Below are 14,239 nucleotides of genomic sequence, written 5' to 3'. Positions count from 1 at the left end.
ACAAAGTGCTGCGCGATTCCCGCATGCGCAGTAGGAAACGGGCAGTGAAGCCGCAAGACTCCACTGCCTGTTTCCCTTAGCCAAAATGGCGGCGCCTGGACCCGAGACCAAGGGACGGGTCAGCCTCGGGCGGCCAACATTGCGGGTGCCCTGGACCGGTAAGTGTGCTTATTAAAAGTCAGCAGCTACAGTGTTTGCAGCTGCTGACTTTAATTTTTTTTTTTTTTAAACCGTCCCTCCTCTTTAAGTATATAATAATAATAATGAGGCTCCAGTAGTAGAGTCAAAAATAAGGCGAAGGAACCAGTCATTTGTTTCTAAAGGACATATGAATGCTGTAGTTAGGCATATGTCTGTTAGGTTGGGAGGTCTCAGAACAGCTGGCGCCATCATCTGCGATCCCGACAGGGGTATGGTGTTGCCTAGACTGGGTTAGGGTTGGCGCGAGGTGTAGTAGAGTTATTGAGGGCTACCTCCGGCTCCAAGAGCCCCAGTTTGATCAGAAGATCTCTACCTTCGTTTGGGTTATAGACTGTATAGGTAGTGACATTATGAGGCACTGTGAGCTTGAATGGGAATCCCCAGTGATATCTGATGTGAGCAGCCTGCAGTACTGAGGTGACATCCTTCATTCTACGCCTGCGGTCTAAGGTGGACTGGGAGAGATCAGGGTAGATTTGAATTTTAACACCGTCAAGCTCTATATGGTTGGTGTTCCTTGAAGCTCTAATGATTTCTTCCTTAATCGGGAAATCTTTCATGCAGAGTATCACGTCCCTGGGAGGTTTGTCTGCTGAAGGCTTCGGGCGCAATGCTCTATGCAGCCTGTCACAGGGGAATGCTTTAGTGGGGGCATCTGGGAGAAGGGATCAAAACAGCTTGACTGTGGCTGAGGTAAGCTCTGTGACCGACTCGGGAATACCTCTCAGTCGCAGGTTATTCCTTCGATTTCGGTTGTCAAGGTCCTCAACTTGGGACTGCGGAAAAGAGTAGCTCTCTGCCAGGGCTTCAAAATCCTTGCGGAGGTCTGTGTGTGCTAAAGACAGTTCATCATGTTTTGTCTCTAAAATGTCTGTGTGGGAGACCAGGGCTGCAATCTCCTGTGTCAGTGTGTTTTCTGTCTTGCTCAATTCAGAGGTCTAGGTCAGCCCTATTGAGCTGGGGAGGGTACTCACAATCCTCTTTGTGATAGCTGAAGGCTGAGGGAGAGGCTGCAGGAGAAGGAGCCGGCTGTGTGGAGACACGCTGGGTCTGGGTGACATCTTTAGTCATTCTGGTCTGTTCTGAGGTCCTGAGCAGATAGGAGGTGAGGGAGCCTTGGAATTTGCTTTTTCCCCGCTTTTCCTTCCGGACGACATGCACCTTGTAGTCCCACAGGGTTGCAGAAGAGGACGGGCGGAAATCTGAGGTTTTAAAGCCCTGTGGGAATCGTTGCGGTCTCGCCGTCCGCCGGAGCTCTCACAGGATGCGACTTGTTCACATCGTGCCGTGCATGAATTGTTCTGGTGAGCACAGCTGTCAGATTTGTTTGAAAAACAACACAATTTTTGAAAGCCCTTATGCCTATCCCTAATCTTTAACCCTAACATTTAACCCTAACCCTAACCCTAACCTTAACATTTAATCCTAGCCCTTAACCCTAATTCTAATATGTGACTTTGGACACATACAGGTTCCTGCATTACTTTCATGCGACTTGAGTGCCAGAGAGTGTAAAGTTGCATCAAATGTGAAGAACATTCCTATTATCCAAAAAAATGCAAAACGCACATCAAAACACATGTTAAAAAAAGCAAAATGCACTGGAAAAATAAATCTGTATAGATGTGAACCTATCCGAAGTGTGCACCCATATACTGCCTTCTGTAAATTAGTAAAGGATAACTAGTGCCCCTACTGATTTATGAGAAAAATTGTTAAAGTTAAAAAAAGCCAGTTTTTGATAAGACTTTAATAAAAATAACATGATGTACATTTATTGTCGGTCATCTTTTATTAAATTGATCCACATGAATCAAATCGCCCAACACACACTGATCTGCTGAAAGAAAAGAACGATGTCCAGCTCCTTTGTTCACATGGCCGGAGATTCCCTTCATCTATATGTAGCACCCTCCTAGTTAGGTAAATGTAGTTATTTTTGGGCTGTTCTGTAATCAGTGGAGCAGTGATTGCTTGTCTAAGCCCTTGTACACACGGTCGGACATTCCGACTGAAAATGTCCGATCGGACCGTGTTGTTGGATAATCCGACCGTGTGTGGGCTCCATTGGACTGTTTCCGTCGGAATATCCGATGGACCAAGTTTTCCAGCTTGGCTATAAAACTTTCCGACAACATGATCCAATCAGACTTTGTCCGATCATGTGTAGAGAATTCCGATCGGACAAAGTGCCACGCATGCTCAGATCAAATTCCTACACCAAAGCTATTGGCTACTAGCCTGAACGTAGTCCCGTCGTAATGAAATAACGTCATCACGTTTTGAACGATCAGATTTTCCGACAACTTTGTCCGATCTAGTCTAGAGAGGCCACTAAGGAAATGTCTACCTGACACTGGAGGGAGGCATCCAAGTACCCAAGGACTTGTGAGTACAGACCTGAGGGAAGGCTCTGGGTGATTGTTGCTGCTGTTAACCCCTGGTGTACTAATACTAAGGCTTGCCTGGCCTGGAACATTGCTTATGGTGTCCCGGTGCTGTCCATTCCCTGAGCTACCATTAAAGGGACTCTTCCAAGAAATGAAAAGGGCCCTCCTGGTATTGTTTGGTGTTCTGGGGTATCCCTCGGCTCCCGGTATCCTATCCAAGTTGTTCAGCAATAAATATAGAAATACAGAGGAATGTTTAATCTGCAAGAATGTTGGTTTATTTCTGAGAACATACAACAGATGGAGATTCCAGAATCCCTCATTCCTCCAACCTCAGCCCCCCGTCCATGACAGATAGACAGGCACTTTTCTGGTTGAATAGCTCTGCAGATCTTTTTATAAATAGACCCCTTAGGCTGGCCATACATTATACAATTTTCTTGTACAATTTTCCTTTAAATTTACCAAAATCATATAATATGAGGTCAAATCTAAACACGTTCAACATGTATGTCATCAGGCACAATTATATATATATATATATATATATATATATATATCTATATGTAAATCTAAAGGAAATAGAATAAGAAAAAGCCTTTGGGTGAGAATTGTTCAGCTCATTATACAGGATGAGGAATGTGGACATGGTCAGTGTTGTGTTGTGTTGCGTTAGAGAATAATGACATCTGAATTGTCTATACAGGTGAAGTTGTGTTAGGTTACTGGAAATCCCCCTCCCCCTCCCACCCCTGGACCTCAGAGGCAGAAAACATCTTTGCTCACTCCTGCTCTTCATAGTATAGTTGGACGCAGCCAGTGCCGGGTTTCCAGATTTTCTCTTCAAGAATCTTCTGTGATCGGACTCTTCACCTTTCTGCTATTTTCAGCTCTCTTCATGGTCAGGAAAGAACAATCTGATTGGAGGATGTATGGACAAATCTAACAAGGTGAGACCCCACCAATCATTCATTCTGCTTTTTTTTAACAATATATTTTTTATTAGAGTATAGCAATAATTACAAAGAAATTAACAGTGAAAGAACCACTATAAAAACAATCACAAATCATATATGGGGCAGGATGTGAGGGAAATACCTCCTCCTGCCTCGCATATAACAATACTAATCTGGTGAAGGTATCAAAAGTGTATGAAATAGAATTCAACACTCACATAAGAGGACAGTGGAAATAATCAAAGTAAATGGTCCCAAACTCTAATGCCAAGTACACACGACCGGAATTTCCATGTGTGGGCTAATCCGTATGTTTTTTGGGGAAAAAAATCTGACGGACCTAGAAATAGAACATGTTTCAAAGCTATCCAACTGACTCAATTTCGATGGACTTTCGGAAAAACGTTTGTCTGTGCGCTGGTCCGATGGACCAAATACAACGCAAGGGCAGCTATTGGCTACTGGCTATTGAACTTCCCGTCATACGTCATCACGTTACAAACAAACGGACTTAGTCCAGCCGTGTGTGGCCAAGTCCATTCATTTTGAAGGTCCATCCGAACTCCACCGAAAGTCCATCAAAAGTCTGTTGGTCCTAGTTTGCTGGAAAGTCCAGTCCTGTGTACGCGGCATAAGAGCTAAATGAAACACTCAGGGATATAAAACATGTTTGTGATCGTAAAGAAGGCAAAGTCCATGGTAGCGATGTAAGAGGGGAAGTGGACAACTATTCCTCTATTTCAGGCATGTCCAAAGTCCGGCCCATGGGCCAGTTGCGGCCCGTGTTCTGGTTTTATATGGCCCCACTTTTTTATATATATATATTCTCTTATCTCCTGACAAATCCCCCAGCACCTTTCACTGTAAAGATGAGCTGGGTCTTGTTGCTGGGTGCTGCTGGGGCGTGTTCCAAAGCCCATTGGGAAGCTGACCACACACAGCGCCAATAACAAGCACTAAGACATTTCCCGGTCTACAGCTTCAGACCTCTCAGTGTCTCAGTGCCTGTGATTGATGGCGGCGCTCCGCGCGATCAGCATCCTAACGGGCTCGGGCACATCGACTTGGGAACACGACTGAGTTCATCCTTGCAGTGAGAGGCACTCAGTGATTTCTCAGGGGATAAGATAAGTCAATAAAGAGCATATAATTTAAAGCTTGGAAGCCACAGAAGTGATAAAGGCAAATGACAAGTGGGGGCCGGATTTCTCGGGATAAAGAAGATAAAATTAATTATATCTCCAAATAACACGCTGGAGCTCATCCTTAGACTCACCACACACATCCACAAAGGTATGAGGAGGATTCTTGTTGGGCGGTGTATTAGTGTATCGGACAAATACACTTAGACCAAAACCTCAGGCGCTGCGCTCCTATGATCCCTCCCCCTTCTGGTCATTTTCTAAAATGGTGACTGCAAATAAGAGAAGGAAAAGTGACTTCCAGCTGTTTATAAGGAATTTAATGTCAAGAGACAATACCAGTGGAGACATGGCACATACCACAAGCTAACAGGGCGCCACCACAGTGCAAAGTTGAAGTAACCTGAAGCTGTATTAATGTCACAACAGAGATGTTTCACAAGATCCCGCGAGTCAAATGAAAATGCCACAAAGGCGAGCTATGAGGTGGCAACGTTAATTGCTAATAATTGCAAATCTTCTGGTGAGAGAAGTGGATTAACAACCCCAATCTGTAACAAGGTGATCGAAGAAGGAGGCAAAGATATTAAACTCCATTTTATCATCAACAAGTTCTCTGTGCCAAACATCTCATAAATGAAACCGGTGGTAAAGACTATTCATTTTATTCGCTCTAAAGCCCTGTGCCACCAACAGTTTACACAGTTTCCAGTGGACATCCAGGCCGAATATGAAAGATAATTCTGAGCTTGTTTGGCCCAACATATATGTGTCATGAACCAAGTGTGACCAGACTGTGTGGACTGCAAAGAGAGAACCAAAACGCATGTAAAGTGTAAATAAATGTTTATTAACCACCTCCCGCCCACCCTATAGCCGAATGACGGCCGTAGAGCGGGTGGTTTCATCCGGGTGGCCGTCCCTGGACATCCTTGTGTTTACTTCCGCAATGCGCGCCGCCGCGGGTGCGCATCGCGGAAGTTTTGTGCTCACTGTGTCTCCCGGAGACAGGCAAACATAGATCGCCGTGAACGGCCAATCAAGGCGGCCGTTCACAGCGTGATCGCAGCTGCCAATGGGAGATGATCTCAAATGTAAACATATGAGATCATCTCCCATTGCCATGTCTCTCCCTCCTCACACAGAGAGCAGCCCCCCGATCCTACACCACAATAGCAATATGCGTTTTCCAGAGTTTGACAATCAGCAGATAAAGATACTCCAAATACCTGATGTTGGCGCTTCAATCATCCCGGCGCCATGATTGTTATGGTGTCAGGATGATTGAAGTGCATTATTTCTATTATTACATTGTAATATGAAATTAAATCATTCAACTCACCATAATGCTGAATAAGTGGGAGCCCTGAGCGTGTCACTAGCCACATTGCCTGCCACCAGATGCCATCAGGTGTCCTAAGCGGAGTCTATCCTTACATCAGGTGCCCCATCAGAGGTACCTTCCTCACATCTGTGTCCATCAGTGGAGTCCCTACTTACATCTGGTGCCCCTCTGACATCCACAGACCGCCCCCCCACATCCTGCACAGACCTGCCCCCACATACTCCACAGACCTGCCCCCACATCCTGCACAGACCTGCCCCCACATACTCCACAGACCTGCCCCCACATACTCCACAGACCTGCCCCCACATCTCCAGACTGGTCCCTGACATACCACTGGCCCCCAACATCCACAGACTGGCCCCCGACATACCACTGGCCCCCGACATCCACAGACTGGCCCCCACATCCACAGACTGGCCCCCACATCCACAGACTGGCCCCCGACATCCACAGACTGGCCCCTGACATCCACAGACTGGCCCCCACATCCACAGACTGGCCCCCAACATACCAGTGGCCCCCGACATCCACAGACTGGCCCCCGACATCCACAGACTGGCCCCCACCATCCACAGACTGGCCCCCGACATTATCATACCATGACTGGCCCCCGACATCCGACTGGCCCCCTGCCCCGACATCCACAGTGACAGACTGGCCCCCAACATGCCGCCATTGTCGCGCAGAGAGTCATTTAACTGTGGCGCCGCCCCCACTGCACTTTACACATACACACACTGGCAGCGGGGGTGGGCGGCACCACAGGTACTCTAATGTAGACCAACTTCTGGTCTTCTTAAAAATGGCGGCTGGCAGAGACATTGTCTCCGCCGGCCGCGAACCTCTAGTGGCCGGCGAAAAAAAAAACCGGGAAATTCAATTTCTCGGGACAAACCAAATTTCCCAGGACATTTCCTGGGACAAAATAAATTCGGGACAAATGTCCTAATCCTGGGAATGTCCTGGGAAATTCTGGACAGTTGGCAACTATGGTGTTGTAAGACAGCCACTGGTGGATACTGGTACTGCGATCCAAGAGACCAACAGTGCTACCAACGGGAGAACCCTTTTCTGACAGTACCCCTTCTCAAAGGAGCGGCCTCCTGATGCTCCAACTAGTTGTAATTGTCCATAATCCATGGCATCAAGCTGAGCAACAGATGGGGTAGCTCAGGCTAGACACAGAAACATCAGACTGGAAGGCAGACACCGGGACATCAGACTGGAAGGTGGGCACCGGGACATCAGACTGGAAGGCAGACACCGGGACATCAGACTGGAAGGTGGGCAGCTGGACATCAGACTGAAAGGCGGGCACCGGGACATCAGACTGGAAAGCAGGCACCGGGACATCAAACTGGAAAGCGGACACCGGGACATCAGATTAGAACATGGGCACAGGATCATCAGGCTGGAACATGGGTGCTGGGATGTCAGACTGGACAGCAGGCACTGGGAAGTCAGACTGGACAGCGGACACAGGCGTTGGCACAACAGGTTGAACAGCAGGCACTGGAACAACAGCAGGTGCATCAGACTTGTCGGCAGGTATTGGAACATTGTACTGGAACATGGACACAGGAACATCAGACTGGGGCACAGGAACTTTAAGCTGGATTAAGTGGGTTATCAGGTTCACCTGTAATGAAGGGGGGCTGGTGCAGATTGGTTGGTGTGGAAGCAAGCTGGGTTACTGGCAGGATCGTGTGAGTGGGGAAGAACTTCCGTTTCTTCTTTGGCTTAACTGCTGGAGATCTGTAGGTGACTGTAGTACTGTAGGTAGGAGGTGAGGCATACTGAAGCAAAGGGCTGTGATATGGCAAGGAAGGGGGAACAGCAGCCAGAGGAAGTTTTTGTGGGGAAGTTTCAGGTAGTAGAGAAGAGGCAGGTGGGTTTAAGGTGGGATAGGTGCAGGAAGTAGAAACAGGGTATTGATACTTGGTGGGGAGCAGGGTATATTGGACTGTAGCTGAGGTTGCCATGGGTGATGGGAGAAATGACTTCTGAGCAGGCAGGTGTTCAGTAGCAGGTCTGGGTTGTGGAGAACTGACAGAAGCTGGGCATAACAGGTCTGACCATGCCTGAAGTACAGTTATATTAAAAGTGGCCAGTCTGACCAGGGACTGAACTTCATCTATACAATATTTCAACAACTGTTTGTGACAAACCAAATAGTGCTCCAAAAAGGATGCAGAGTCATCTTCCAACAGCCACACTAAGGACGCAACCTGATTAATGCTGAAGGGGGAGAGAAGTCATCATGGCCCTTTGGAATAGAGGGCAGAGCCAGCTCTATACATATCTTAATCAAAGGCCAAACATCCTCAAACAGTGTACTGCCCTGATCAACCACAGTGTGAGCTAAACGGATCACCTCCAGCAGCTGATCCCTGGACCACTCTTTTAATGTTTGGCGGAGATCTTCACTACTCTCTGATACCAGCAGAGCATAATAAATAATTACATCCAAATTCATCTCCGCAGCGTAAACAGAACCAAGATGGTCCCTCTATGCAGCCACTTCTGGCCAGAGATGGCCTTGGTTTACTGTATGAACCAAGTGTGACCAGACTGTGTGGACTGCAAAGAGAACCAAAATGCATGTAAAGTGTAAATAAATGTTTATTAAGATGAGTGATATATATAAGTACACAAAACCTCCAATACCAAACAGTGACAATAAACCCAACATTGACATACAAATAATATATACTGTAGCTGGGGAATACTGTAATCAAGAACGTAAGCCAGGCCAGGGTCATACACAGAGGATGAGCAGATAAACAAGGGCAGTTCCAGAATAACAAACGTTAGCCAAGCCAGGGCCATACACAGGGAATCAGCAGATGGGGAAGGTGAATGGAAATCAGGGCCCAAGGTTAGGATGAAAGGGAACTTGAACACAGGAGGGACAGGCTCGGGATGGGGATGAGGAGGCTCGGGTTCAGGTTCAGGTCACAGGCTAGCAGTTCAGGGCTTAAGGACAAAACCAAGGCAAACATGTGAGTGCTTGCCGGTATTCCGGGGCAGAAGAAGCTTCAGAAAATCTCTGAAGATGAACGGCGCCTGCGCCGTGAGTGGAGGTGGTAGCCCCACCATCCAAGCGGACATAGGGTTGGGAAAATTAGAGGGCCCCTCGCCGCGGGCTTGGCCTCACTGTGATCTGCTCTTTTTTGGTGGGGATAGAACCTGGACTCACGACGCATGCGCCGTTCATCCTTGGCTATTTTCGGAATCTGTGTGTGCTGTGTGCTGCGCATGCGCAGTACACAGCGGACACTATCCGATGGGGGACCATATATGATAGGACACCGGGTATTTATCTGTATGCCTGTGATTAGCTACAAGTGAAACCTGAATGCAGGAGGTGCTGTCTGCTCCACACTGCCAGGAAACCCACGCTGGCGGACTTCGGTACTACAGCCCAAGGATCCAACAGGTGAATCCCTCCACTACAGATCCTGAGTGTAGGAAGACACCCGCTGGTGGACACTGGTACTGCGATCCAAGAGACCAACAGCGCCACCAACGGGAGAACCCTTTCCTGACAAATTGTGTGAGAAGACATTCTCTGCTATGAACTTTAACAAGAACCACGTGAGGACAAGACTCAGTGACCCTCTAACCATCGGGACATTTTGTGCATCAAAACCACTGCCTTTGTCCCAGACCTAGCCTATGTGCTGCAGTCCAGATCTCCATTTTGTTATAATATGTTGGCCGATTTATGTAGGATATATGTGTACACATACAGTACAATATTAACATATTGACCAGGCCAGAATTCAGTTGATAATGGTTGAGTTGCCAACTCAATTTTAACATATCAAAGGGACAACTGATGACCCTTTGATGTGTTGATCATATACAAGTCTATCTAGGTATAGGCCATATCAAAGGGTACATTGTTTACATACTTAAAGATGATAAAGGACCATCGAAGAAGTATTCATTGATGGTAATTGGACTTGAGGGGGTATTCAGACCCCCCCCCCCCCAGTGTCAGACTAGTATTTCAGGTGGACAATTCAAGCTGGCAGTCAGTCTTTTCATTATCCATGAAGATGAAGGCCACAGGTCTAGATATTGTCTAGGACAAATGGGACTCTGAAGGCTACTGTTCCTTGTCATATTTGGATTTTGTCATCTGTTGCAAGTATCTTATGGACTTTGTTCTGTCTGAAGTTTCAATAAATGCATCTCTCTGGAAGAATCGGGTTGCTGCAGGAAATTACTCACATTATAATAACTAAATAATAATCATCTACTACACCAGTGGTCATCAATCCTGTCCTCAGGGCCCACTAACAGGCCAGATTTTATGTATTACCTTGAGGAAAATGCAGATTAGAATATGGCAATCACTGAGCAGCAAATTATATCGACTGTGAGGTATTTCATTTTTCTTGCAAACCTGGCCTGTTAGTGGGTCCTGAGGACAGGGTTGATGACCACTGCACTACACTACTACATCACTACAAGTTTCACCCTTCACATTAGTGCAGGTGAGTTTTTTTTTCAATATAGATAGATAGAAATCTTGCGAGCTACCATTAGAGAAGACCAACCTAGATTATGTAGCACTAACCCCCGAAGGAGCTGCTTGTTATTTTTTGGCTTACCGTTACCCTCTGTTCTCCTTGTTGCTCGTCTAGGGGATGTCCCATGGTAGATGGCCCAGTAACTTGAGACTGACAATAGATCCACTTGAATGAATTTTATTTGCAAACTTAAATCATTGAACAGTCTTTCAACTTGGGATCAGAGGGTTGGAAAGGAAGTTAAGGTTCTCTCAATGTCATAGTCTATAAACGTTAAAGAACTTTCTTTGACTGCATCCAGAGAATAGCCATTTGCAGCTGGATGAACACTCAGGTTGGACAGTCCCTCTCTCACAAGGTCTAGCAGCCAACAAGGTGTTACTCGGGAACACAGTCTTTGTTACAGACATTGTTGCAGAACACATAGGGAAACTAAGCTGTAGAACACTTGTAGGATTCCTGGATCTTTCAGCCCGCTTGGCAATATCCACAAGACCGGATTTTCTCAGTTACTTCAGCCCTTCCAGGCTCTTGTTAATAAAACCAACCCGTATGTGGTGTTCTTCTAAAGAGTCCTCCCCGTAAATTATCCTGGGCCGGAACCCCGAACCACGTGACATCTGCATCTTAAATACCCTCTCCCAGAGGGCACAGTGAGAGGGCCATTCCCACTGACCTGACTCCGAGAGAGAATAATTTAAGTACCTAACCAGACCATAGTTCCACGCCTGCCACCAGAGACAGTGCCCCCTGTGGCCAGGCTGAACATCTCACAGTCCAGTCAGACTGACACAGAAGTCAAATTTAGGCAAATAGACCCAAACCAAACTGTAGTTTGGGTAAAGTTTTAACTTTGAAAAACGCATAGCGTGTGCTCTGCAGGAGCCCGCCACTACAATTACAACCAACATAAGGTGTAGTATTGAAAAATAAAAAAGATAAATGTGGAGAAAGAAGCAATACACAGCAGCTTAGCATTAATCACACTCCCATAATCTGTGAAAAAAGTATATACATAAAAAAGTACAGCGCTATGAGATATTAAGATAAGATTTATTGTCATTGTAGAAACAAATTCACAATGCAATTACATTTCTACTCCACACATTATTCATACATCACAATTATCATTCTCTTTGTTTTAATCACCCTAAAATGTCTCAGATGACAATCATTCAAAGAAATGACAAGACAAGATAAGATATTAACCTTACTAGTGTGAATATAAATACCACAAATCGATGCCATGAACACTTACATCCAAGTTATGAGAAAAAAACAATAATATATGAGTAATAAAAAAAGAACATCTTTGTGTCAAGCAAGTTCACAGTGAAATAATTCATTAATATCAATATATTATCATATATCAAAATAATTCTCAATTTTCAGCAAGTCCACAGTGAAAAATATATATGTTGAAAAAATATATTGTACCTTTGGGTGATCGTGGGCAAATTTGGCTTTGGCAAAGGGTTCCTGTTCTGGGTCCAACTGCTGTACTGCTCGCCACAGGCGGTTATATGGGAGGCAGGGCACATATCCTTACCATTCCACCTATATAGGGGTACCCATTGTTCCCTCTCCTCTTCACCATTGCCATTGAGCCGGCCCTGATCAGGGCTAACCAGCGTATCAGGGGCTTCCAGCATGGAGAGATCCTTGAGAAACTCACGCAAATATGCTATTTCTTGGGGACATGGCTGACTCCTTGGGGAAGGCCATGTCACTGATCAAACGCTTTGGCGTTTACTCAGGACTTGTGATCAATTGCTCCAAGTCTTCTCTCATGCTGCTTCGAGGAAGAACAGTAGGAGGAGGCTTTGCAGGCGGTACAGCTATGCTCTCTGAATGTGGCCCAGAGTCTGTCCTACCTGTATATTGTCCTCAGAGTTCACTATATACCGGCCAGACTGTTCAAAATGGGGGTGAGACCGGACTCAAACTGCCCTAGATGCCTGAGAGATCATGGAGATCTCATACACTTGTGGCGCTGCCTGAAGCTGCATTTGTTCTGGACGGGGGTCTTGTCCACAATTAATAGAGCCTTCCAGGTCCAACGGACCCAAAGCCTTGTGCACTGGGGATTGTGTATGACATCCCCATTGAGGACAATCAGAAGCAGACCATAGCCAGGGCTCTGTTTCAGGCCTGCAAATTAATCCTTAGACACTGGAAGGTGGCCGACCCTCCAAGTAGAAGGTGTGGCTGGTTCAGATGGGAGACATGATCCGGTTAGAGAAATACATCTTCCATCATAGGGGGCATCTAGAAAAGTTTGCTAAATTGTGGTCACCCTGGCTGGATACCCCCGGCCTCTCTCCTTTAGACCTTGTGCTGAATAGACTGTTGCTCTAATATGCTTTGTTGGGACTGATACATTTATTCTTCTGGAGTAGGGACCAGAACGTATGGCTGTAATGTGTACAGGAGGTGCTCAGGGCTAAAGATAACCTGTATCCCATTCTAATGTGTACTGAGCGCTGCCAGTGCTGAATGAACCACTGTATATATTGTATTCAGAATCTATGACAGTTGGCGTTGTATCTTTGTGAAATGTACTGTTTTTCTTTGCTTTGTGTTCTAGTAAACTTGTTTGAGAAAAAAAAATATATATATTGAAAAAATATATATAATAATGTCTCATAAGGTGACTCTCGTGATGATGATCCAGGTAATAAGATCAGTGACTTCACACACGTGCTCCCCCCCCCCTTGTGATATAATCCAGAGATATTGTCCTCAATTTAAAGTAAGAAATAGGCTGGATAGTGCATTATCGTTTGAGTATAAATTTATTGTAGGGGATCCCCCTGAGGAAGACACATGATTAGTTCTGTGTCGTCACGTGTAGGGGAGGAGCCAGGAGGTGGAGGAGACAGTTACATGCTCTCTGAGCAAGCTGCTGATACACACAAGTTTACAAGTCGTTTGGAGAGGATTTTTATACTGAATGTTTTCTATAGTTTGGTGCTGTCACGTACCTGGTGGTAGGAGCCCGGAGTGCAGGGAGCGGCCTCTCGTAAGCCTCTGGCTCGAGACCCCCTGAAGGTGAGAACAGGGGTTCTGGAGGGCAGAGGGCACAAGTGCCAAGTCCGTGAAGGTGGGCCTTGGTCAGGAACTGGCGTAGACAGCGAAGGACGAAGTCAGGTGACTCAGGAACGGTAAGACGTCAGCAGCTGGAAGCAAGCAGGTGGGCACCAACACGAAGTGGAACAGCAGGCAGAAGCGAAGTGGTCACAAGCCGGGTCGTCAACGGGCTGGCAGCAGAGGTACCGAAGGATAAGGCAGAAGAGTAGTCAGGAGGTCCGAAGGTCAGGGCAGGCAGCAGGCAGGATAATCAGGAACAAGCCGAGGTAAACAGAGACAGGAACAATCAGGCAAACAGAGCAACTCTCAGGAACGCTGTAGACAGGACAGCAACGAGCCCCTAGAGTGAATCACTTAAGAAGCCTTCTGGGCGCCAAAGACGGTCGCACGGCACGTCAGTTCGTGCCCACGTCAAACCGTGCAACCGACCGTGGCCCCGCGCACCCGCGTGCGCACGTCCGCAACTCTGCGCACCCGCGTGCGCCCGATCGTACCAGCTCGCACTCGCGTGCGTACGTCTACAACTCTGCGCACCCGCGTGCGCCCGAACGTACCAGCTCGCACCCGCGTG

At 46.7% G+C, this 14,239-nt stretch overlaps 1 protein-coding gene across 1 annotated transcript in view; it reads left to right on the top strand.

The window, feature by feature from the left end:
- The first annotated feature begins 3,391 nt into the window (after positions 1-3,391).
- The window catches only part of LOC143963521 (NACHT, LRR and PYD domains-containing protein 3-like), a 121,517-nt gene continuing 110,669 nt past the window's right edge, over positions 3,392-14,239 (top strand). The window contains exon 1 of the mRNA XM_077473190.1: positions 3,392-3,541. The gene's annotated coding sequence lies outside the window, so the exon portion shown is untranslated. The remainder of the gene's footprint in view (positions 3,542-14,239) is intronic.

This window comes from Lithobates pipiens, unplaced genomic scaffold, assembly GCF_037356315.1.
Source record: "Lithobates pipiens isolate NorthernLeopardFrog02 unplaced genomic scaffold, aLitPip1_a1.2 Scaffold_8, whole genome shotgun sequence".
Lineage (NCBI taxonomy): Eukaryota > Metazoa > Chordata > Amphibia > Anura > Ranidae > Lithobates > Lithobates pipiens.
Note: the sequence above shows the minus strand (reverse complement) of the source record. Positions and strands in the feature narration are given on the sequence as shown.